Genomic DNA, 26302 nt, shown 5'->3' on the forward strand with positions numbered 1-26302 from the left:
GCCTTAGTTTTATCATCTGTGAAATGAGTGTAATAAAAACACCTACCTTATCTTTTGATTTTAAGTGGCATTTAGGTCTCCCTTTCAAAGGTGGACAGAGACCATTTAGAAAGACCCTTTCTCTATTCTGAATAAAAAAGGATAATTTTTTACATATATGGCTAAACATGAAATCTAGAATGGCAAGTCTTCAAACACCAGAAATTAAGATTTCGAAAGCATAAAAAGAGAGTTTATTGAAGCCCATAAAATTCACAATGGTATTGAAACTGAATATATAACTTAGGGAATTTGGTTTTATACCAGTGAGGGAAGGGGAAGGGAGTGGAAATAAAATAATCATCCTTGCCTTTTCTTTATTAAACATGGAGAAGAGAGTAGGGAGAGTATTTTATTAGGTTAAATATAAGAGTTTAGACTTATGTATTGGGTAATATTTTTTCCCATATACTACTTTGAAACTGACCCTTATCTTATACCATATACAAAAATCGACTCAAACTGAATTAAAGACTTAAATGTAAGCCCTGAAACCATTAAATTCCTAGAGGAAAGCATAGGGGAAAAGTCTCCTTGACTTGGGTCTTGGAAATTTTTTTTATACAACACCAAAAGCAAGGCAACAAAAGCAGAAATAAACAAGTGGAACTACATCAAATTAAAAGCTTCTCCACAGTGAAGAAAAAAAAACAATAAAATGAAAAGTCAATCTATAAATAGGAGAATATATTTCCAAACCATACATCTGATAAAGGATTAACATACAAACACAGAAGGGAGTCATACAACTCAGCAGCAAAACCCCAAATAACCCAATTAGAAAATGGGCAAATTATAAAGCTACAGTAATCAAGATAGTGTGGTACTGATGAAAATGCATACAAATAGGACAATGGTGCAGAATAGAAAGCCCAGAACTGGATCCATGTAAATACATTCAACTGATCTTTGACAGGGGAGCAAAGGTAATACAATAGAGCAAACAAAGTCTTTCCAACAAATGGTGCTGGAACAACTGGATATCTATACGCAAAAAAAAAAAAAAAAAAAAAAAAAAAAGGAATCTAGACAAAAACCTTATAGCCTTCACAGAAATTTGCTCAAAATAGACCACAGACCTAAATGTAAAACACAAAACTACAACATTCCTAGAAAACAGCATAAGAGAAAACCTAGATAAAGTTGGGTCTGGCAATGACTTCTTATACACAACAGAAAAGAAACAATCTATGAAAGAAATAATTGACAAGTTGGACTTTATTACCCTTAAAACCTCTACTCCCTGAAATATCGTGTCAATAGAATGATAAGACAAGCCACAGACTGGGAGAAAATGTTTGCAAAAGATAACTGATAAGAGATTGTCACTCAAAATATACAAACTCTTAAAACTCTACAATAAGAAAATAAACAACATAATTAAAAAAATGGGCCAAAGACGTTGAGAGATACCTCACCAAATAAGACATACAGATGGTAAGTAATCATATGAAAAGATGTGCAAATCATATGTCATCAGGAAAATGCAAATTAAAACAAAGAGATACTACTATATACCTACTAGAATGTCCAAAATCCGGAATACGGACAACACCAAACACTGGCAAAGATGTGAAACAACAGGAACTCTCATTCATTGCTGCTGGGAATACAAAATGGTTCAGTCACTTTGGAAGACAGTTTCGTAGTTTCTTACAAAACGTTTTACCATATCATTCAGCAATGATACCCCTTGGTATATTATCAAGGAGTTGAAAACCTACGTCCACACAAAATCCTGCATACAGAAAGAAGTTTATAAGACCTTTATTCATAGTTGTCAAATCTTAGAAGCAACTGAGATGCCTTTCAGTAGGTGAATAAATGAACTACGATATGAAATATTCAGTGCTAGAAAGAAATGAGCTAACAAACCATGAAAAGGCACAGAGAAATCTTAAATGCATATTACTAATAAAAGAAACCAATCTGAAAAGGCTACATACTATATGATTCTAAGTATATGACATTCTAGAAAAGACAAAACTATGGATACAATGAAAAGATCAGTGGTTTCCAGGGATGGAAGATGGGGGAGAGATGAATAGGCACAGCACAGTCAATTTTTAGGGCAATAACAATAGACTATGTGATATTCTAATGATGGATATGTCATTATGCATTTGTCTAAATCCATAGAAGGGACAACATTAACAGTGAACCTTAATGTAAATAATAGAGTTTGGGTGATTATGATTGTCAATGTTGGCTCATCAATTGTAACAAATAAACCTCTCTGAAGGGAGATGTTGATAATGGAGGAAGCTATGCATGCATGGGCGAAGGACTGTATGAAAATTCTTTGTACCATCCTCTCAATTTTGCTTTGAATGAAAACTGCTTTAAAAATTAAGTTTTATTCCATTTTATATATAAACCACATCTTTTTTTTTTTCAACGTTTATTTATTTTTGGGACAGAGAGAGACAGAGCATGAACGGGGAAGGGGCAGAGAGAGAGGGAGACACAGAATCGGAAACAGACTCCAGGCTCTGAGCCATCAGCCCAGAGCCTGACGCGGGGCTCGAACTCACGGACCGCGAGATCGTGACCTGGCTGAAGTCGGACGCTTAACCGACTGCGCCACCCAGGCGCCCCTAAACCACATCTTCTTTATCCATTCATCAGTTGATGGACATTTAGGCTCTTTCCATAATTTGGCTATTGTTGAAAGTGCGGCTATAAACATAGGGGTACAAGTGTCCCTATGCATCAGCACTCCTGTATCGCTTGGGTAAATTCCTAGCAGTGTTATTGCTGGGTCATAGGGTAGATCTATTTTTAAATTTTTGAGGAACCTCCACACTGTTTTACAGAGTGGCTGCTTTTGGCTCAGGTCACGATCTCATGGTTCATGAGTTTGAGCCCCACATTGGACTCTGTGCTGACAGCATTGAGCCTGCCTGGGATTCTCTCTTTCCCTCTCTCTCCCTCTCCCCTACTCATTCTCTATCTCTATCTCTCTCTCTCTCTCTCTCTCTCTCTCTCTCTCTCTCTATCTCTCTCTCTCTCTCTGTCTCAAAAATAAATACATAAACTTAAATGTTTTAATTAAGCTTTAATTTGAAAATCCAAAGCAAAATATGTATTTAAAAAAACTTGTATTTCTAATGGGAAATATTAAAAAGCCTATTAAGTGGGCATTTCATACACAATGAAGAGCAGTAGAGCATTATGCTTTTAGTTTTGAAAAATTAATCTTTTGGGAGGAAGGAGAGATGAATAGGCAAAGAATGCTCCCTCTCTGTCCACATTTGCCTACTTTGCTCAGGCATAACCATGACCCCTGGCTGGGGAATACATGGTCAATGAAACCATGAAGACAGTTGCCTGGAACTTCTTTTAAAAAGTAATCACAACTTGCCACCTTTGCCTAGGAGCTGGAAATGGGAGAGGAATGAGAAATCTTCCCACTTATAATTAATCACTCCTTTTAGAATAGATTCAAGAATAGAAAACTTCAGAAGCAAGCCTAGGGCACTTTAGATCATGGCCTGTGTGGAATAGGTATTTGGAAACTACATGAAATCTTTGACCTTGGTCACCTTACATTTTGCCTATTTGCAAACCTAATAGAATATTATTCCCTTAGACCCACAACAATCCAAATTCTGATGCATTCACATAACAAAATGTGGTTGAGTTCACCCAATGGGTAGTCATTGTATTTTACTGAGCAATATTCTATCTCAGTAATAGCCCTACCCCCCCCAACCCCCCCCCCCCCGTCCCCACTATCCATGACAGAAACTGCTGGCAACTTCAGCAGCACTGAAAACTAAAGTGCTTCATTGGGAAATTCCATTGAATTGAGGAAGCGTGGCAATGACAAGCACTGTGGCAAAATGCGGTCAGAGTTAGGTGAAGGTGCAGTTGATTTCTCAGTTTTTTCAGAAAACTGTATGAGTTTTCAATTCAACTCTATTGGTGTGGGCAGAACCAATATATTTAATGCAATTATTGGTGATACACTGATCACCATCACTTAAACTATACAGTTGATGAATGAAATCTGTATAAACATTCCAATCACTGAATTAAATATGTACATATTTATTGGTTACTACTTATGTGCTAACAACTGTGATGGGTGATTTCACATCCTATGTCTTAATTACTCAAGATAGTATTTCCCATTTGTATCGCTGAGCATTCTAAGACAGTTAAGTCATTTTTTCCATAGGTGTTATGTGCCAGAGCCAGATGAAGCATTATTTAACACTACCAAATCACAGTTGCATGAAAATATAATTCTACAGGTGGAAGATTCCTGAGAGATGACAGAGTCACACCTTCTGTAAGTATAGCAATGTTACTGCATAAACTTCTGAATCTTCCTAAGATTAGTATTCACTGCTTCACAATGTAGTAATTTCTATTGCTGTGTAGCTTTGTTAGCATGTCTTCTTTACACTACGCTGAAATGGCTCCCTGAAATTTTTACCAAATCAGTCTCAGTTTTGTCTTCCAGAATTATACACCAACTTCAAAATCTTCTTCCACAGGGTCTCCATGCTTCTTGTAACTGAAGATGAAATCATAATCTCTCTAAGACTCATCTCCCCTATGGCCTCAGCTGTATTAATTGTTCCTCATTTAAAGAATTTTACTATCTTGTAAAGATATTATTGCTCGTATTTGAATACACTTACCTTGCAACATCCAATATTAATTATATAATTGATTATATATAAAATATACATATAGAAACATATAACATACAGAAACATACATATAAATAATTATGCTGTGATTTGAATTTATTAGTAGTCTATCACTCCCTTATTCTGGATTACATAACCTAATATAGAAGGTTACATTTGTTTTTCTTCCCCAAGTCTTTCGACATGATCTTTTGACTAGTTTATGTCATCCAGAAACTAGTTCTCAGCCTTATTGTTTGAACACACTAGTGTGTCATAATCCATGAAGTACATACTGTCTCAGGCATTTTTTTTTGCAACTCATAACTTCTATAAAATGTGGGTTATTTACTTCGACATTATTTCAGTGACTCAAGGTTTTCCTTAAGGTAACTAATTTACATTCCAGTGTTCTTTATTAAATAACAAAGAAAATATTAAATGGTCTAAATTTTTGAACAGTGAAGGATGGCTATATTGTGACTATCAAATATCATGTGTGACTTGATTAAAAATATAGACAAATAGATATAAAACCACAAATAACATGTGGCATTAGTTTGTAAGTTCTTTTCTATTTTCCCCTAAAATGTTAGAAATTGTTTTATGTGCTTATTTTTGCAAATATGTGTGAGAATTCCTAAATTATGTAACCAGGATAAAAACTCCTGAGTCATAGTGTGTGGCTTTTTTTTTCAAATTTACTGAATATTGACAAAATGTTTTCCATATTGGTTATAGAAATATGCACATTTTTAGCAGTATATTAAAATTCTTATAGGTCCATATTCTTTTTTGTCTTGTTCCTTACCTATTTTTCCCAGTCTTATTGAAACATAAAATTGATACATAACATTGCATTCATTAGTTTAAGGTATACAACACAATGATTTGATGTAGTAATTTCACAATATATATTGTGAAATATATATTGTGAAATTACTAACACAGTAAATTCAGTTAACATCTATCACTTAATGTAGTTACATTTCTTCCCCTTGTGGTGACAATTTTTAAGATCTACTATCTTAACAACTTTCAAATATATGAAAAAGCATTGTTACCTACAGTTGCCATGCTGTACCTTATATTACTAAGACTTACTTATAACTGGAAATTTGTACATTTTGACTCTTTCCTTCCAACTCCCCAATTCCCAATTCTGGCAACTGTCAAACTGTTCTCTACTTCTATGTGTTAGATTTTTTGAGATTCCAAACCTAAGTGAGATCATGTATCTTTCACTGTCTGACTTATTTCACTTACATAATTCCCTCATTCCATACATGTCACAAATAGCAGGATCTCCCTTTTCCTGGCAGAATAATATTCCATAGTATATTTATGCCACATTTTCTTATCCATTAATCCATTGGTGGGCATGTAAGTTGTTTCCATTCTTTGTGTGCTTTAAATAATGCTTCAATGAACATGAGGAAGCAGATACTTCTTTAAGATAATGATTTCATTTCCTTCAAATATATACACAGAAGTGGGACTGCTAGATCATATAGGTAGTTTTTATATTTTCTAATATAAAAACTTCTTAATTTTTTGAGAAACCTCTGAACTGTTTTTCATAGTGACTGAACCAATTTACATTCCCACCACCAGTGTACAATTATAGTTCCCTTTTCTCCACATCCTTGCCAATACCTGTTATTTGGTCTGGCCCAACTAATTAGGAGCTCATAAGAGATGAAGAATCAACTGCTTCTTTCCTATGGGTTATTTTCTCAGTAGATCTTCTTCACGTTTATCCCCCCTGTTACCATTATATGCATCATGTTTCTTTTGGTCTGCTTGTCTATTCCTATTCCACCATGTTATTTTTTCTTGACTTAAATTAAGACTGTGATAGAGAACTCTCATCTGACATGACTTTCTTTTCATGTTTCTTTACCAATTTCTAACAGATCACATCAAATCTTTTTTTGTATTGTATTGCAACAGACTTGTAGAATATAGTTGTAGAACAAATAAATAAATATTTTCCCTTTGAAAATTAAGAAGGGAATAGGACTTAGCGACATCAGACTATTTCCCATAGTATCTAGCAAAGTGTTTACACATTGTCAGTACTTAATTAAAGCTTTATTGTTACAAAAAGAGATAATGCCAGTGAATGCATTAACAAATACATAACATATAAGCCTTTTAAATAGAAGCTTCTTAAACAGAAACTTCTTGTGGGTGAGGGCCATTCTACTGTTGTTTTTTCTCCCTGTGTAGGTAATAGTACAACTAATCTGGAAGATATTTGATTAAAGCTAATGATTTCATTTGGGGTTCACAAGATATGTTTTTGCTGCAGGTAGCAGAATACTGGTTTAAAAGTGTTTTTAAAAATAAGAGTTAATAATCTTGCATAATGACATTTCTGGAAGTAGATGTTTTTAGATTTGCTTAATTGAACAGATCAGCAAATGCTAAGGTGCATAAGATCACCTGTCATTTTTATTTTTATGTTGGTTCTTTTCTTACAGACACATCACACCTATCAGATCTCCAAGTTTGTATCCTCATAACAACAATGCCCAAAAGTAATAAGAAAAAGCAGGGTTTCTCCTCATGTCATCTCTTTGATCATGCAGTAAATCATGCCTATAAGCTCCCATCTACCTCGTTTCCATGTTTAATGGCTACATGAAGACTCCTATCATTCATTAGCCATGACTAGTTATGATTTATCATCAGGCAGAATCCACTGTACCTGAGCATAATGCTGAAGGGATACTGGAATAAAACCAAGTTCCTTTTACCAGTGAAAGAGGATGAAATTTCTTCCTGATAGAAAGTCAACAATTTCTGTCACATGAAGTTTCATGTTTTCAAGTCAATAATAGGGGCAACACAGCACACATACTGAAAAGAGTGGTTATTTAATTTTTTTCTTAAAACAGTTTGTCTATAGAACTTTTTAAAAGAAATGGTTGATAATTACTTACCAATATCTTTAAATCTTGATAAAATAAAGTGATTTTTAAAGGCATTTGCTCCTGATTAGTACTAACAGTTTGTTTTTATCCCCCAGCTATCTTGTCAACATAAGATTGTGCTATTTCTTAATCACTTGATATAAATTTTAGAGAAAAAAACCCACTACCACAGAAAAGTGATGGATTCCCCTAGAACAACCTGCAATGCAGGAATCCCAACAAGTAAATACACACACACACATTCGCGCAAAACATTAGTGAGATTTAATTTTCCACAGATAAAGCAGAATTTATATTTCCAAAAAATTATTTTTCCATCAAAACTAATACATAATTTATAGTTTATTATAATGATGTTACGCAAATATCTCCTGGGATTTCTATTGAGAGATTGTCTTTTGATTCTATGTCACCTTTTTTTTTCTCTCTTGATTTTTCTTTTCTTTTTTTTTTTTTTTCTTTTCTTTTTTTTGTGGGAGGAGATGAAAGAGAGTCCTTGGAACTATGGTTTAATTGATTATCATTATCAAAAATAATTTCTATACCCAGGAGGTTTTTATGGACTAATCTTGTTACAAAGATTTGGGAGTCAAAAATACGGTTTGATTAAAAAAACAGGACCTCTGTCTTTGTTTTCTAAACTACTCCAAATACAGTCTTATAAAAGTAATTCCAGTAAACTTTCAAGCAATAGTATCATTGCTATAACAGATACATAAGTTTAACTAGTATAAATTAAAAATATTTATTAAGATCTATTTGTTTTGTTCTCATTGTTATTTTTTAATCTGTCTAGTTTCTTTTATTCATCTAGCAATGTATATGTATTTTAAATATCTTATTTCCTGGAATCAATGTTCAATAATTTGAATTAGACGTTGATAAGTGATCCTCAAGTGTCTACTCGTCTTTTACATGACTATCATTTTCCCTGATAATTGGAATCAACCCAGTATTGTCTTTCTGATGAGCTTGGCAATCCTAGGATATGAAATATGTGATGGAAAATTTCTCTGAATATCCTTGCTGGCTTCATAAAATAGGCATCTTGGGAAATGCTGAGCTTGTGAAACAGGTAACTAAAGTAGGAAATGGATAAGATTTCTAACTTAAATTGGCCATTATATGAAATGAACAAACTTGCTTCCATTTCCTGAATAAGGAATGATTTCTTCCCTTCTGTGAATTGGATGGCGATCGATATGGCGGGTGGTAGGGAGAAACTAATAGTAATCCTTTGCCTATGAAAAGCAGAACTTCTAAGAATTGGCATGAGATGTTGCAGCTGTGGAGTTGGGGAAAGATCTAAGTTACTTCGTCACAGTATTGAAAATTCACCTCCACAGGATTAAGCTTACGTGCCCTTATTTCTAGGAGGTAACTTGTATATGTGAGGTGAGGTCTACATTGTATAAACCAAAATGGAAAAAAAACAGTTAAATAGAGAATTAGGACACAGTAATCAGTTATATGGATTTTCTGTTTCCTACCTGCATAGTGCATGGTGGCAAAGTACTTAACACACATGCAGACACACGCATGTACACACACACACACACACACACACACACACAGACAAATGCATACTTGTTTTCTAGTTTGGAGTTCCCCACATGATTTACCTGGCTGAGGTGAATTCATTTACTTTCTTTTTCTTTGGGTCATACCATTCCTTTTGTTGTTTTAATAATGTTTCCTATGAACCCTGTATTTGTCTCCTTGTACTTCTGCCATTAACTACTATTGAAATTTTAATTGCATCTTGTTTTATATAATTTGCTACTTTGCTTATAAAGATTATGCTTCTCATCTGTTTCATACCAGAAGCTCACTGGGGACATGGAATACATTTTTAATTTCTCTGAATTTTCCACACTGTTTGGCACACAGGGGGCATTCGAGAATAATTGTGTGTTGAGTGTGTTGTGTGTGCTCAGGGCTGAGCACATTGAAAATGTGTAAATGATTATATCCTGACTGATCTATTATCATCATAGACTAACCATTTTTCCCGAGAATGACCAAAAATGTATATTAAAAAATATATACAGTTATGTACACAGTGGAAATGAAGGCACGATTTAAGAGTCTGGTTATTAAAGTTGGTTTAAAGCTTTATGTCATATATATTCAATATTTCCCTCATAAAGTCTTCAAATTACTTCAAAAGTACAAAGAAAAGTGAGTTTTATTACATTTCACTAAACAAAAAGTCCTTCGTTCTCTCTCTCTTTTTCAACATGTGTACCACACAGACAACTCATTCACATTTCTTGGCATTTTTAACCATTTTGCATTTAAAATAGTTAACACATGCCTAGGAGAATAGAATTAGAATTATCATTGGCCATTTTAAACCATTTAGAAATGTTTGTGCTTATCTACAATGTTTAGTAATTCTGTGTTCATATTAAGCCTCAAACTCTGAATATGAATAATAATGGATTTTTTCTTCATAAGGAACAAATGAGATCATATGGTTGTTTATAGTCTCTGAATTTTATGTATTCATTTACAGATTCATTCACATGTTCAATAGATATTGACACAGTGCCTACTACGTGTGGGTGGTATTCTAGACAATGGAAACAAGAAGGTTAACACTGATCAAGCAGACAATGTCCCTCCTCCCTTAAAGCTTCAATGTACTAGAGAGACAAAAAATAAATAAATAAATATACAAAGCAAAAAATGTCAAATAGTGTAAATGCTAAGAATTACATTCAATTGGGGGTTGTTCGGACTATGAGAACTATAATGAGTCGGTATTATAAGGACCTTAAGGCAGGAAACAGCCAGGGATGTTATCTGAGGAGGAAGAAAACTATATGCTGGTGCTTGGGAAGTGGAGAGTGGTTCTTGATGGAATCAAAGTGGTAGGCAGGAATCAGGTCATGTGAGGCCCTACAGGCTGAAATAAAGAGTTTGCATGTTATTTAAAATAAAAAAGAAAGCACTACGGTTTCCAATAGGGAAGGAACATGATCAGATTTACATTTTCCCAAAGATGACTCAGGCTGCTATGTGGAAAATACATTGCAAAAGAGTAAGAGGAGAGTCAGGGCAACTAGTTAGAAGTTCCTGCAGAATTTCAGTCAAGAGATGATCTGGAATAGTCTAGCAAGTTGGAAGCAGAATTGGTGAGAAGCAGACAGATTCAGAATATATTTCAGGTACCAATTCTAAAGTGAGCAAGAGGGTTGAATGTAAATATGGCATGAATATACAGTTTGTATCATGCGTTTTGTTAATTACCTCATCACCATTGGAGGATAACACCAGAATGACTATGGCTTATCATACAGCAGATTAGCAGAGCAGTAGAAACAGATGGTCTGGATATTAGAGAAGTTGTTTAAACCTTCTGTGTTTCAGTGTTCTTATCTATGAAATGGGAAATAATAATATTATATAACACAAAGAGTTGGTGACAATTAATACATGCAAAGTACTAACAACAGCGTCCAGTATTAGTAATGCTATATAATATAATAAAAATAATGGTTATTTTTGAATGTCCACTATGCAACATCAGTATGACTTAATGGAAAGAAGGCTTGGGAACCTATCCTTGAACTCCTGCTCCATAATACATCATTTCTTCTTGGCCTTGAACATGTCACTAAACCTATCTGAACCTCAGTTTCCCCACTTATAAAGTGGAGATATTCAATGCTACATCATAAGACTGATATAAGGATTAAATGGGATATTTGTAAATCATTCAAATCTGTGATCGCCAAGAAACTTAAATATTAGTTACTGTGGAAAGTCAACTGTTTCCAATTATTTTTTTTTAATTTTTTTTAATGTTTATTTATTTTTGAGACAGAGAGAGACAGAGCGTGAACAGGGGAGGGGCAGAGAGAGAGGGAGACACAGAATCGGAAACAGGCTCCAGGCTCTGAGCTGTCAGCACAGAGCCCGACGCGGGGCTTGAACTCACAGACCGTGAGATCATGACCTGAGCCGAAGTCGGACGCTTAACTGACTGAGCCACCCAGGCGCCCCTCCAATTCTTTATTCCTTCTCCTCTATAAAATTTAAGACGTTGATCTTAGCCATATGACTTTCTTAGCCAAATAGATGTTGCCAACAAGATTCAAGGACAGTATTTATATGTGCAGATTTTGGCTTGTCTTCTTGTGCTTTTGCAATGTGTTGTGAGAATATGGCCCAGGTAGTTGCTGGCCCAAGGAGAATAAGAAAACAAATGGAACAGATCTGAAGCCAGTCTGACACCTGGAGCCAAGCTCAGGGAATCCACAGCTAACTCAAAGAACTATGAGTAAGCAAAAAGAAATATTTATTGTTGTAAGATACTTGGATTTGGAAGATAATTGTTATGCAGTTTCACTGCAGTAAAAGTTGACTAATACATTACCTTTTCCCTTTCTTTGTTTTAAATCATGATAATTCCCAATACTTTAAATTATATCCCAAACTTAATTGTTTGACTTAAAGAATTCTCAAGTATAGTTCTCTAAGACTTTGAACTGTAGTTCATATTTATTATCAATAAACTAGGATTGTTCACAGTAATCATGTGATTGGCATTGTAGATTCTCTTGGAAGAAAAAAGGTAAATATGTGAAACTTGATAAAACCAGGATCTCTCACTGAGAACATACTAGGAGTCTTCCTGAAGTCCTATGTCCCAGGCATGCTTATGAACTCTGAGATGGAGGGACTGGAGTAGGCAGGCAAGATTTCCTAAATGTTGTTGGTATTGAGTTGGACATGAAGGACAGGTGTATTTCAACAGTGCCACCTGAATTCTGAAGCACTTTGGCCCTACAAATACTGGCTATGAAAAACATAGGAGTCATTAGTCAGTCCCTGACTTTTGTTTTTTCTGAGGCATAAGGAAAGGCAGTCCTCTCTCCCAGCTCCAGGGTCAGAGCCTCCTGACTGTGTATTTGTCTACCTGCCTAATGGTACCTGCTTTCCTCAGAGGCTATTGGCAAAACAACATTTTGGTTTGATCAAATTCATCTTCCGACTATTGTTTTTGTCTTTAATAAGCCAAAGTGACACTTTACATTGAAAGTTAAAAGGAGAAGAGATAGGGGAAGTCCATTGATTTACTGTTTTATTAGAAGAAACGAAGATGAGCTGTGGCCTCACATGTAAAATCACCCATCTTTCACCTCTGAAGGTTTCAGATTTGAACTAGGTGTATTATTTATCCTAACTCTGTCAGGTGCTGTAATCACAGATACAGAGCATCCAGCGGGAGAGGGAGGCAACTGCTGGAAGAGGAATTTTGAGTAGATGCTATCAAGGTATCATCTTTCCCAATGTGTTAACTATACACCTCAACAGTGAAGGAAAAAGGAAGGAATAGAAAACGAAGAAAGGAAGAGTTGGGGAAAGGAGGAAAGAAGAAAGTGGAATAGGTATCTCTTAAGCAAGTAGTATAAACCAAGCACAGATTAGATACTTCATGATATATGAGGTATATATAGTTATATACTTGGTTAATTGTTCATGTTGTCCCCCAAAGCTATACATTAATAGATCCATTTTACAGATGATGAGTTTAAATAAATTGCTTAATATCCTGCAGCTAATAAGAACCTGTATTTAAATGTGAATGGAATAATTTAATTATATAATGATATCAAGAATAATCATCTCATTTAAACTTTATAACAACTGTCTGAACATATTCTATTATTGTTCAGTTTTAGAGAAAACAGGCTAATGAATGTTTAACAACATGCAAAAAGTCATACAGCTTATAAATGGCAGAGCTCAGCTCACACTTGAAGTTACCTAACTACAAAGCTCCTGCTTTTCTTCTTCTAATTAATGAGTATAGTTATTCATTAATGAGATTTAATGAGATGATAAGAACAAAATTCACTTGTTTTCCAAATATGTTTGAAAGAGAAGGGCAGTTGGTGATTACGACAGACCTTGAGTAGTGCAGTTTCTGTGCTGCTTCATGCATCTTGCCTAATTTAAATAATTTCCAAGTCCTTTTTCTTCCAGTTGTTACAAAGGAAAATCTCTCTTTCCCACCTCTCAACTCACCACTAATTGCATTTCTCCTATTTAGCAGATATGCACTTCTGTCAACTAAACCGGTTTCCCCCTTCTGCTAAAGAAGCCAAGGATTCAGCAGCAATTAGGAATAATTGTTGTGATTTCTCCACCTACCTAACTCTGGCTTCCAACAGAGCAGCACATCCCATTAGCCTTTGAAGACAAGAATGTGGAAAGAAAAATGTATCTTTTGAAAACCAAACACCGTTGAATTTAGCATCCAGTAATCTTTATTAAGTCCTTCTCTGGGCAAAACAAAATAGGTGATGTGTGAAAACACAGAAAAAGTGGAATACAAGGTTGTTTTCTTTAGACAAGTGTCAAACATTAGAAGAATTAGGTGGAGGAGGGCAAGGTAGCAAGTATAAATTATAAACTGAGACGTGAGCCCAAAGTATTCTTCAGGTTTTACCCAACTTAAAATTCCAAGATTGGGTCATTTCTTTGAGTTATCAATTCATGAAGAATCCCTGTTAAAATGAAAATTTTCTTTGAAGTGATGAAATGTACAGCTGTGTATGTGTGTATAAGTATGTGACGGCGGGGGTGGGGGATGGGTATCTGTATGTATTTGTGGTAGAGAAAGTGTTGACACCTCCCGAACACTAATCCTATTGAGACATTTAATGCCTTTACAACCTTAATGCCTGGCTATTTGGAATGCAGAGAGTAGGCCTTGGGGAGATAACTTAAACTGAGATGTTTTTAAGTTCCAGGCAACCTGTCTGTCTGGACAGCTTTCACCTAAGTTTTTTTTCTTACCTGTGCTCCCCACTTGTAGAGAATTTCACTAGTTGGCTTGGGATGTATCTAAATTTGTTTGTATCTATTTGCAGTGGACTTATAATGTAGTACAAAGTAGAAAAAATAAAAAAAAAAGTCACTCAAAAACCCAGATTTGCAAGAACTGGTCTGGAACATATGAAAAAAAAATCATTTGGAAATAAAAACAAACACTTCACTTACTCTATCAAAACATTATTCTGATGCTGTTTAAGTAGTCATCCATAAACAAACACATGTACAATTTGCTTACCAAGCTTTTATTTCAGCCCATTTTTAGGTATACATATAGACCTTGACATTTAATCATAAGGCAAAATGAACAGTTATCCCAGTGGCTAGCAAGAGGTCTTCTCATTCTAAAGAACTCCCTACCCTCCCTTCTTACAGCCCCACTATTCAAGACACCAGATCATTAGAAAATATAAGGATCTTGTCTCCTGGTAAAATATGTCTTTGTTACAGCCCTGTCCAGTTGGGATGTGATCATAGATTAGTTTAACCTGATCATGAAATTAGGGAGCTCAATTCATCACCCTGACCAAATAAAAATAGGATGGGAGGTAAGAGTCATGGTCGGAGAGCTGCTAGGACTTTGAACCTTGGCTTATTGAGAAAAACAACAACAACAAAAGAAACACACTTAGAGGTGGTAGTGGGTATGGCTCAAAACCACAACTCTTATGAAGAGTCAGATCCAAGGGGTCTGCATTGTCAACGTTTATGCAGATACCAAACAAGTGGGTTGCTGCCTTTTTGATATCAATTTCAAGTATCAGAAATTCCACTCTCTCCCCACTCCTTGTATCTTTCCTTAATAACATACATAATATGAATTTTTGAAATATTGGCACAATTCCCCTGTAGGAGTAAAGTTACTCCATATTAAATCCTCTCAAACTTCAGCTGTGAATTTCAAGTTCAGCATTCAGGGAGTTGGTTTCTCATCTCACCGTCTTTGCTGTTTTTTCATTTCAATCATAACTTCAAGTTCGACTTCATTTTCTCTTCTCCCTAGCACTAACCTTATCAGTTATCTTCATGTAAAGCCTTCCACTACCTCATGCTAATCATGTAGACATTTTATTTGGAAGTATGTGGACCTGCTTGAATCTCTTCTGCACATCCAGATACTAGACATGAGGACAGGTGGTTCTAGGAGCAGTCTCCTGCAGCCAGAGGTGGGGGCAGGGTACTGCTCATGTGAGATCAGGAAGACCTTGCTGTGTTCACTCTGCCTTGGGCTGTTCTGTTGGATAATTCTCCAGCAGTGAAATTTATTAAACACTGTTGTTTGCAACCTGATATTTGGGGGTGCTGTACTAAGAGAGAGAGAGAGAGAGGGAGGAATAGAATCAAACTGAGTTTTCATTGACGTATGCTTCATTTTTCCCTTGCAATTACTTCAAAAACAAGTCTTACCAATGGATCCCCAAGTACTTCCTAGGAGAACATTGCAACACAGAAAATAAGTGCAGATATTCTGTGTACAGGTGAAGAATCAACTTCCCAAGGCAGTCTCTCTTGCCCTAATTAAGAGAAAATGTTAGAACCAAGCAGAAAAACACACACTTTCACAGCTGGATCTGACTTCAGTGATCAAAGATTTCCTCTTGGGGGGGAGCCCTAATCATTTCTAAGCCAATGGCTATCGGCTGGTAAAACTAAAGCATAGTGAATTTTCAGGCAGAATATCTTGAATGGGGTAAACAGAAGCTGATACCAAGATAAAAGAGGAAAAGAGGCAGTGTGCTCAAGGAGTGTACTGTGGTACAGCATGCAATAATAAAAGGACAACTGGAAGATGACTTCAGAGACCAGAGGGCCAACCCTGGTTCCCTTCTGTATCATTAGGGAATCACAATTAGAGGGACTAGTGTTTACCTGGTGTGTCTGATAAATATCTAGTGTATATGATACCTAAGGTATTATATACTATTTGTCAAACCTTCCCCATGGGGTGGTTCTAAATCTCATAAATTTGCTTTCAAAGGCAGATTTTTATTAAAGTCCTGATTATTAATGTTCTTACTAGATAGGGCTTAAACCAAGGTTTAACACTGCTCTTGGAAAATATTCTAAACATACTATGGTGGCTATTCTCCACGTGGTTCACTGCTTCAATACAGGCTTACCCTGCTGTATTCCTTGGGAGGCTTGGATTGCCTCACCCTTATCTTCTGGGTTGAATTCAAGACTGCATCAATGGGAGGTACTCTCAGTAGATTGTAAGCCAGGGTGAAAGAGTCTGAAGTACTTATTTTCCTCACTCATTTCCTGCCTCAGCACTGTGGTTCTGCCAATAGCTGGTTCTGATGCCTGACAGAAGACCTTTCCCTGGATCTGAACTCTCATCAGGCGGGGACGAGGTTTCCCACACCTCTGTCACATCCCTTTCATTAAATTACCCTTGTTTCAACCCTTTTGAGTGTGAATTTTGTTCCTTCTAGAACTATGACATTTTTTGTTCCCATTGGGATTGTAAGAGCTGGTGGTTACATGGGGATCCCAGAGAAGCCAAGGCAGAAAAAAACTGTTGGCTTTTGTATAGGCTATGTACACATTAATCCTCATTGTGTGCCCCCTACATTCCTCCTTCAGCTTTACATGAAATCCTCAACATAGATATGTTGTCTTTGCCTTAACTTTCAGGGCATCTGTCAAACTACAACTTGGAAAAATGCAGCAAATTAAGCATTTGGCTTGGCTTAATGTGTCAAAGTAGCTTCTGTAAATCATGAGGAAGCAGGGATTATTCATTAATATCCATCCATTTGACTGTTCATAAATTCATTCAATGAGTATATGTCTTTGTGCCAGTCTCATGACCGGTGGTAAACAAAAGGTACACTCCACTGGTACAGCAAAGAGAGTCTAATGGAAGTTATCATTACCTCTAGGTCTAAAGGTGCAAGAAAAGGGAGCCCAGGGAGTATTGGTGCTATGGAATCAGTCTATCAGGAAGGAGTTATTGTTGTAAAAGAATATAGACATTGCCATGTGAACAGTACCCAGGTAGAGGGAGCAAGGCAAGCTGCTTCTTCCTTTGTCTTTCCTCTCTCAAATTTCCAGAGAGTGACTGCTGTGGATCCAGCCCAATATAAATCCACAAGGCAAGGTAGTCTAGGTGAGTCTGTTTATAGGGGATAGTCCCTTGAACGACAAAACTGGGGAAGGAGGATAGCTCTGTTTGTGTGACAAATGGAAAATCACTTATATAGACTATAAATGATGTAGGTGAATGTATAAGTCCTGACGAAGAAGATAGTGATTCTTGCTCACAAGAAGCTCAAAATATAAAGGTACAGATTCCAGAGCAAGACCAATAGTAGTATTTAATGATGTTGACTCCGCCAGTCGAAATCATCTCCTTGGGAAAGTGTGATTCTTTTATGTACCAATAAATTATTGCTTAGACTCAATAAAAAGTCTAAACTATTTTGCAACTAGTTGCTACTGATAGCCAAACAGTTTCTTCCACTTTAGTCTGGAGAGATAAGAAGTTATGTTGGAATATTAAATAGGCCATTTCAGTTACATCAGCATATGTATCCCTTGTCAGCGGAGATAGGCTTCCTGTCACTTCCTTGAAATTATATTGTACGAGGAATTTAGAAACTGGAGGTCTCCCCATTGGACACTCTACAACTGGTCAGACTGGCTAACAGTTGCATTTATAAAAGACATTTTCACTGGAGGTATTCATGACCACCCTCAGGCCAATGATTCACTCAGAGGATTCCGAAGTTATTCTCACCACTATGGCTTATAGCAAAAAAATACAGAGTAAACTCAACAAAGGGAAAAAACCACATGGGGTAAAGTCTGGAAGAAAACAGTATCAAGTCTCCAATAGTCCCTTCTCACTAGTGTCAAAAAAATGTACTTCATTTTTTTATATGAGACAACACATGGGAAAGGTTGCCAACATGGGACACTTTTCTGAGCCTGGTTGTCCAGGATTTTTATTGGGTATTGGTCACATAAGCATACCGCCACCTATGTGACTGACCTCAGTCATTCAAGCTCCAGACCCTTAGTGGGAAAGCAGCTGTTCAGCATACATCACAGTTAGAATCAACTATCTAGACAAAACTGGACACTATGGTTCAAGGTCTCAGGCATGCAAAAGACACTCTTATCAGATAGGACATTTTAAGAGCTCAGTTCTCAGGAGCCCACTATAGGTCAGTCATGAAAACAAGCCTTTCTTTGATAAGGTTTGAGCAACCCAAACCTGCTGAGTTAATCCTTTTTTTCACCCACTTGTAAAAGTGCTATATTAAATTTTCTTGTTCCTCTCTCAATGTGAGCAGCATTGCTGGAAAAATAAAATAAAGAGTCCATGTCCATACTTTCTCTGATTTGAAGCTAGCCACCAGCAAAATTGTGAGACTAATCATATTGACTCTTATGTCCCCATTTGCTTCTTTGTATCTATTTTCTCCACCTTTAGGGTTTACTCAGTCTCTTTTTGCAAGCTCTCACCATCCTCATGTTTTCTCTTCTTCCCTCATCAAACCCCATTTTTAGAAAGGCTTGGAGATTGCCACTTACTGCTTACAGTGAGCCTCAGTTTCTGCTTCTCTCAGAGAGAGTTTACAACTCAATGTCCAGCTTTTTCTGTCAAATGAAAAGATGTGGCCCCTGAGGAATGGAGAAGGAACCCTCCAGGAAATGATTACATTGTGATGTCACTAAACCCAGCCCTAGGCATTAGCTCTTTGACATTTCACTTTTACAACCTTATTTTACACTATCCAGACATTGTAATTTTGACTCCTAAATACCTGATCATTAGTTATCAGTTCACTGCTATTCACATGATAATTATACCTCACTAAACAGTCCACAATGATATCCCTCATCTATTTATTGGAGGCCACATATTCGGCTGTCATTCTCTGTTAGAAAATACCGTTTCTCAAGTAATAACTTGAACAAAATATGGTGAGGCCCTCTATGTATTCATAAGTAACACAGGACATTTCCCCACTTTAAGAATCAGTATTTCTCAGATATTCACCTTTAATTGACAAATTGTCATTTTAAAATGAAAACATCATCAAGAGAACAGATTTCATGTATTTCACATTTTGTTCTTTCTTCTATCCCTGGCTGAATTTCAACCAAGAACAAGTATTGAGACCACAAAGTGACATGATTGGAAGCAGGATGGAAAACCATCCATGAAATTTCAATAGTCAGCTTCATATTATGTCTTCCCTTTCTCCCAACAAAGTCTGAGAAAACACAAAACCATTTGTTATTTGTAGATAAGCAGCTGTGTTTGGGACAATGCAATTACTAAAACACTCTATACTCTAGGAAATGAAATGTGCATGTGAACGTTTGTATCAACGCATATGCTTATTGGAATGGCTGTTTGTTGCAGGATGTTTGTCGGTCTGTATATGCACGTAAGGCTATTTACCACACAGTGTTTCTGTCTATTACAATGGTCTCTTGTTTCTAAAAAGAATTTCTAGAAAACACATAAGAATGAGGAAAATAAATCTAAGCTTAGTTGTGCAGGAATTCATCTAACAGCCCAGAAGTTTGTAATAGTAGAGCCCTGTTCGGAGCATATATTTTTCTATGATGACATGAGAAAGGAAAGCAAGACCCCTCAAGACTTGCTAGCCTTGAATATTTGTAGACCTAGAGAAACATACACAGCAGAAGGGACAGGATCTGCATAAACCAGGTGTGTATTCACCTCATTGTGGTGACAGCCCAGGGCTTTTTTTTTTTTTTCTCCCACTTCCTAAACAAAACCAACAGCATATCAGTAAGTTACAGATTCAAGACTATTGCTTCTGGCATATTTCTAAGATAAAAAATTAAAAGTAGAGATGTTTACAGTATATTTTTTTCCTTTGTAGCAAAATAAACACGGCAGAAGTTTAGAAGGAATAAAACATAGGTTGAACAATTTCCCTGACCTTGGGGTACCATAGTACTAATTTAGTAAGATAAAGGAAAACTTCAACTTGTCTTTCTAATTTTCAGTCACTGTATTGCAGCCTGTACCCAGGATTTTTCTCCTCCAGTGCACTCTCTACACGGTAGCCAGAGTGACCTTTATAAAACACAAATTGAATCATGCCATCCCTGCTTAACATTTTTCAGTGGCTTCCCATTGTGTTTAAAATCCAAAAATCATACCATAGCCTTCAAAACTCTAGGTGATCTCACCCTTAGGCTTAATTCCTAACTTTCCCTGCTACTGTCCCTTTTACTCAACATGTTTCAGGCTATAAGAACACCTTCTTGTTGTTTCTAACACACCAATCACTTGCCTGCCTTTAGGCCTTTTGGAATCACTGCTCCCTCTGCCTGGAATGCTATTTGCTTCTCTTGGCATGGCTGCTTCCTTCTTATTCTTTTTTTTTTTTTTCCAGGTAGGGACTAAAATGTTAATGTCTAAAAGAAGTATTCTCTAAGAACCCTTTTATTTTCCAACTGAGCACCTGGATTGCTTTCCTAATTTTATTTACTTTTAATTACACACACACACACACACACACACACACACACACACACACACACACACATATCCTGTGCTCACTGGGGCTTCCTCTCTCCTCTTCTAATGCATCTATTGTCAGAACACTACTTGTTTATTGACCGACTGACTAAACCCCACCATGTCACAGTCACTGTTCTTGTCCCTGGAACACTATGATGAAAAAGCACCATGTGTGTCCTCTAACAACTACTGAATTACATATCTAGGTTTTAAAAAATTCCATTAATTTATTCACACTATTCATTGAATCTAAGATGCATTAAACTCTGTGCTGGGTTCTTGGGCTACACATTTAAGCTAAACAAATTCTGGCTTCCGTGAAAAGTTTATTCTATAATAAAAAACACAAATAATTACCTAAATTGCTAAGCAATTCCAATTATGATAAGTGCTTCAAAAGTTCAGAGTTCTAGGATTGCATATAAACCCGTCCTAGTCCTGAAGGATGGGAAGGACATAGTTCAGCAAGGGAGAGAGTGTTCTAGAACAGATGGTGGGAAAGCTCTGAAATAGGCAGAAGCTTCGTGTAGTAAGGGTAAGGAAGAGGGTAGTGGGACTAAAACACAAAGAGCAGAGGATGAACTCTGCAAAGTGAGCTGAAAATAAAGCAAGTATTAGATACTGCAATCCTGAGGCGGCTACTCCAAAGAATTGGAATACATTAAAAAAGCAAGAGTAGATCACAAAAGTGAGTGACTAGACTTTTTATTTCTAAAAGATTAAAAATTCTTTTAGTATTAGAGTTGGTCAAGTGAAAAATATCTTAAGTATCTCTGTACCTTTTCTCAGTACCTGAAACATGGCAGGCACACAAAACATATTTACTTAATAAATGGCTAAACAATAAAAGGAGAAAATACACTTCCTATTAAGACTGTAAGTTTCTTGAGGATAGGAAATATGTTTTTTTGGGGCATATTTAACATTCTTCCTCTTGACTTCCAACAAAACATATGAGACAAAGCAGATGCTTACTAATATTGTGACTTCTACTCTCTTTCCTTCTCCTATCTGTGCCAATATATCTCCAAGCAATTAGGTCACAAAAGTAGCTACCAGTCTATGTGTTTCCTCCTGTTCTTGCTGCTCCTAGAACTCGAAAATTAATTCATAAGGGGACGTGCCAAAAAGAAGATAAAATATTCCCTCACTCCCAACAGCCACACAGATGCACAGGTATACACTCATCAATTCCTATGCAAAGCAGAAAAGGGAAGAAAGAGAATGTTTTAGGAAATCTGTCCTATGCATTTTGCCTGGTTTTGATGATCCTTATCTTCATTTGCTGTAATCATTGGAATTGCACATTTGCTTAAATGTGTGTGCGATGGCATATGACAAGCAGATGAAAATTGGCAGTCTGGTCATTTCCACTCCAATCAATATTTCCTTCCACTCAATTAGCATGTGCTCTATGGTTTTAAGGCCTCCTTATTGGTTCTGCCATTTTGCTATAAAACTTAAGTGTTGCACTTCCAGGCTGCATCATAATCACTTTATTAGTAGTTGAAACAATTTGTAAAATGTTGAGGGAATATTCTTGCCAAAAGCCCTGGTGTGAGACTGATGTAATGAAACATTCTCACCCTCATAGACTTAAAGACTGTGATGCCTTTTGTTTCTCATACTTAAAATCTTTTTTTTTAACCAGAAGACAACTATTATAAAAAGTTGTATTTTTTGTCTCCTTACATACTTTTGCCTTTTATATTGCTGTGACTATCATTTGGTTTATCTTTTCCTCCCTGTCCTCCTTTGCTAGTGCGTTTTTTGCATTTTACGAGAACCTCATGATATATGTTTTTATTGAGTAAAGTGCAACCTACTGTTTTCAAAGAGCCTCCACTAACTGGGTTTGCGATGGGAGTACAATAACTGAGTATAGGAGAGAAAAAGTAAATTAATTTAATCTTTGAAGTCTTAGCAGAAAAACCTCTTTCTTTCTTTCTTTCTTTCTTTCTTTCTTTCTTTCTTTCTTTCTTTCTTCCTTTCTTTATTTTTTGTTGAGAGAGAGAATGTGTGTGCATGTGGGGGAAAGGGGCAGAGAAAGAGACTCTTAAGCCCGCTTCACACTCAGTGCAGAGTCCAACACATTGCTTGATCCCACAACTTTGGGATCATGACCTGAGCCAAAATCAAGAGCCAGATGTTCAACCAACCAAGCCACTCAGGGACCTCTGAAGTCTTACAAGAAAAACTTAACTACAAGTTTTCACTTTTCTAAGATTACCTTGGTCTGGCACAAAATCTTCCTCTCTATCTTCTGATGTTAATGTCTACTCAGTGGTCAGATGCTTTAGCTTTGTGTTATATATAGTTTCTTGATCTAGACTGGCTTTCCTGTAATCTGGAGTTTTGAATTAGTCATCCTTCTTCTACCTTGTGGACCTCCTCATTCTCAAAGCCACCAATGCTGATAGGGAGAGGGGTTTTCATCCTAATTGTATTACAAACTCTTAGTAGTCTATTAAAGGGAAGGCCTCTCTTACAATTTTTCTTACAGTTCTCTTTTTCAAGAAATTTCAAGGAAATCGGTGTCATCTCCTCCCCAGATTGGGATAGAACAAGTGACACCACATATTTATGCACCCAACTTATATTTTTTTTCTGCCAAGAATCAACTTGATTCTAAGATAAAGGGTGAATGAATTCTCCTCTCCTACCTTAAGTAATCTCTGCTTAGTTGGGGCTGATTTTTTTGGGAGGTCTCCTCTGAGTACTTTTATAGGCCCCATTTGGAGTTCTCCTATTATTTATGCAATAGGACCCACCACTCAACTTGAAAACTGAACCTCTAAAGAGCCCTTCTGGTATGCTAGAGGTTACTGGACCACATATAGATAACAAATTCACACTTCTATGAGATTCTTATAGAAGTCTCATATGTCTTTCTACTAAACTAAAACAAATAAATAGGTGTGTATGTTTAGCTGATTGTATCTGCAATTCCAAAAGAAAATCACACAAAATACTTTTTACTATATTTTCTTTGACAATAAATTAATATTTGCATCATTGTACTGAAAACCCTTACGAGAACACCCACAGGGGGAAAAAACATTCCTAAGATTGTTTTAAAGAATCCAGTTCTCGCGGTGCCTGGGTGGCGCAGTCGGTTAAGCGTCCGACTTCAGCCAGGTCACGATCTCGCGGTCTGTGAGTTCGAGCCCCGCGTCGGGCTCTGGGCTGATGGCTCAGAGCCTGGAGCCTGTTTCCAATTCTGTGTCTCCCTCTCTCTCTGCCCCTCCCCCGTTCATGCTCTGTCTCTCTCTGTCCCAAAAATAAATAAACGTTGAAAAGAAAAAAAAAATTAAAAAAAAAAAAAAGAATCCAGTTCTCTTGCAGTTCAAGTGCTTGGTGAATATCAACCATATGAAAACCTAAACCAGAAGAGGACAGTGTCTATATTCGAAATAAAATTGTACATTTATATAAACAGAATGAATTTACTAGATTTTCATAACACTTTGTTCCCTATTTTGAAAGGAGAAAATAAAACCAAAGTGTACACGGTTCTGTCTGTAAGTTAGTGTTTTCCTCCATATATTCATTTTTATTCAGATTTTTTATAATAGCCTTATAATTTAAAATTTTTAATTGTAGATAGCATGACCAAACACAAGGGAGGCCCCAAGGATTACTTTGGAAAACCTGCTGAATAGACATATTAAAATAAGACAATATATGTAAGTAGAAGTATTTACAGTAAAACAATTTTGTTTCAATTTATGGACTTCTTTACATCCACTCTGTCTCTTTCCACAAAGTAATAACGCAGGACATAAACTAGAGGAAAAAAAAAGAAAAAGCAAACAAAGTATGGGAAATATATCTTGGTTTCATTTGTGTCAAAACAGCAATAAACTGGAAAAATATATTCAGCTAAGGTGCTATTTGGATTTTATTTATAAAGGCTACCATCTCCAGCCTAATGTTCATTAGCTTTGTCCTTGTTGCCTAGTTACAGATTTATAATTTTTGTCTCTCTTGTTATTGACGCCTCTAATGGAGAGAGCAGCAACTGAGGGCCTGATGAAAACACTTTTCATCTCAATTCAGAGATGTTAACATTTTTTGTATGTCCAGTGCTGCTGATTACAATGATCTGGGAAAAGAATGGTCCTAAAAAAATCAGTGAGAAGGACCTCAGGGGTGGTCTGAGACGGCCTGTCTTTGTTTGGTTAGGTAAGTGTACTATTAAAAAGTTTTATGAACAGGATTTGCTTGTGAAAAAGGTATTGAACTAGGTTAGCCATTCTGCCCTAATGTGCCACAGATAGTCAGGTGTGGTGGTTACATTATTAAATGTACTCCTTACCAGAGTAATGTCAGGAATCACCTGTAGATCAAATAAATACAATTATAAATGTTACATTGTGGTTAGCGAAATATTTGAAATCAAAATTGTGGCCCTATAGTTGAATACCAATACTGACAATGAAGATGGATAACTTATCAGGTTCTGAAAAAGCCTAATTTTAGAAGTTTAGGGTGCTCTGGTCTATGAATGTTTTCAAGCTCCCAGTAGTATCCCGTATTATATTTAAATTTCCATATCTTGATGAACTTTATTCCTAGTAAAGCAGAGACAGAAGCATTAGATGACAAGTGAGACGCAACCTCTAGATCAATGCTTCTGAAAATGTAGTTTTGGGATCAGCTGTATCAAGATCACCAGAACTTGTTAGAAATGCATATTCTTTGGCTGTTTCCTAGACCTACTAGGTAAACTCTGGGGTGAGGCCCAGCAATCTGCATTTTACAATCCAGGTGATCATGTTACACTTTAAGCTTTGAGAACCACTACTCTAGAATAAGGTGTCCCAACCTCTGCACCCTGGACATTTTGGGCTGGATACTTATTGTGAAGGGCTGTTGCCCACATTGGCATATTAAGAGGTATATAAGCATCCCTGGATTCTACCTACTAGATATCAGCAACATGCACCCCAGTTGTGACAACTAAAAATTTCTCCAGACATTATCAAATGAATCCTGAGGGGAAAAATCATCCTTGAGTTCAGAACTACTGCTCTAGATCAGTAACTTTAAACTTTATTTGGATCTTGTTAAAATGAGTATTTCTGTGTCCAAACTCTGCAGCTGATTTCGTAAATGTATGGAAGGACTCTATGATCTATATCTTCAAGAGGGATCACCAGTGGCCCATGAGCTATACTGTAAAAAACAAAGCCTCTGAATCAATGGTTCTCAAACTTTGCTATGTTAAAAAAAAAAAACTCTATCTTTCTCAATATCTATTTATCTATTATCTGTCATCCATCCATCCATCCATCCATCCACCCATATCTTTG

The sequence above is a fragment of the Leopardus geoffroyi genome, chromosome A3, assembly GCF_018350155.1.
Source record: "Leopardus geoffroyi isolate Oge1 chromosome A3, O.geoffroyi_Oge1_pat1.0, whole genome shotgun sequence".
NCBI classification, from domain to species: domain Eukaryota; kingdom Metazoa; phylum Chordata; class Mammalia; order Carnivora; family Felidae; genus Leopardus; species Leopardus geoffroyi.